General features: G+C 41.1%; 1 protein-coding gene across 1 annotated transcript in view; it reads left to right on the forward strand.

Annotated features, from left to right (window-relative positions):
* The window catches only part of PPEF1 (protein phosphatase with EF-hand domain 1), a 157,839-nt gene that overhangs the window by 45,516 nt on the left and 111,065 nt on the right, over window positions 1-1,258 (forward strand). The window lies entirely within an intron of this gene.

Here is a 1,258-nt window from a genome sequence, read left to right on the forward strand (position 1 = left end):
CCTGTATTGTATATCCGTTGCCTAGATTCACCAGCTGTTAACATTTGGCCATTCTTTCTCTCTCCCCACACTGTCTCCATGCAAAAGTAAGCTGTAGACATTATGGAATTAACCTCTATGTACTTTAGCATGTACCTTCTAAAAGAGGGATATTCTCTTATATAGCTAGGATACTAGATCACACTGAAGAAACTTGACATTGATAGCATAACATTATCTAGCATGTAGTCCATATTCAGAATTTCCCAGTTGTCCAAAATTGCCTTTTGTAACTATTCTTTCCTTCCCTCGAAAATAAGTCTTCTCTGACCCTCTTGTCCGCTCTAGTTCCTCTTGTCTCTTTCCTCCCCTTCAAGCTCACTCCTTAAGGGAGCATTCATACCGCTGTCTCCTACCTCCTCATCTGTCCCAGCCCAGGGAAGATGGTCTGTCAGGTTCTTAAATGATCTCAAAGTCCAATGGAGCATCTTCAGTGCTGATTTTGCTCACTTCCTGGCAGTCCTTGGCACTCCTGCGCACTCCCTTCTTACCACTCATTGCCCTTGGCTTCAGGGGCAACACATTCTCCTGGTTTTTCTTTTGAGTCTCTGCTTGAACTGTTTATGTGGACTCCGCTTTCTCCTGGCTTTTAAGCGTTGGGGCTCCTCTGGGTTCCCCCTTGGCTCTCTGACCTTGTCACTCAAGCACTCTCCTTGGGGGCTTTATTGACTCCATGGTTTTGAGGTCAGTGTGTCAAAACTCCAAATTTTTATTTTCAACCCACATTATATACTCTAATCCCTGATTTATTGGAAATCATTTTAAATAAGTACTTTTCTTTGTAAAAGGATACCACTTTCTTCATCTGAAATCATGGTTCCTATAGATAACAATTCTTAGGTAATATTCACCTTTTGATACAATGATGTGTTGACCTGGAGGTTAGTCTAGGATTGGTACTACAAACACATTTAATGCCTGTGCAAAACTGGCAAAACAAACCCATCCCAACAACCTTTTTATTCTTTACACCAATTAAATACATCATCTTTTTATTTGCCGTGTGATTAATTTACCTTTGCTTTAAAATTTTCAAGTATTTTGAGACTCTGATAGGTGCGTTTTAGATATCAGTTTTAGAATCATGAACCTTTAGAAGGCAGAAAAGCCAGGTATAGTAGCCATGTTGGTAATCCCAGCACTTTGGGAGGCTGAGGTGGGAGGATCACTTGAGGCTAGGAGTTTGAAACCAGTCTGGACAACATAGCAAGACCTCATC

The sequence above is a fragment of the Cebus imitator genome, unplaced genomic scaffold (genome assembly GCF_001604975.1).
Source record: "Cebus imitator isolate Cc_AM_T3 unplaced genomic scaffold, Cebus_imitator-1.0 Scaffold128, whole genome shotgun sequence".
Classification (NCBI taxonomy): Eukaryota; Metazoa; Chordata; class Mammalia; order Primates; family Cebidae; genus Cebus; species Cebus imitator.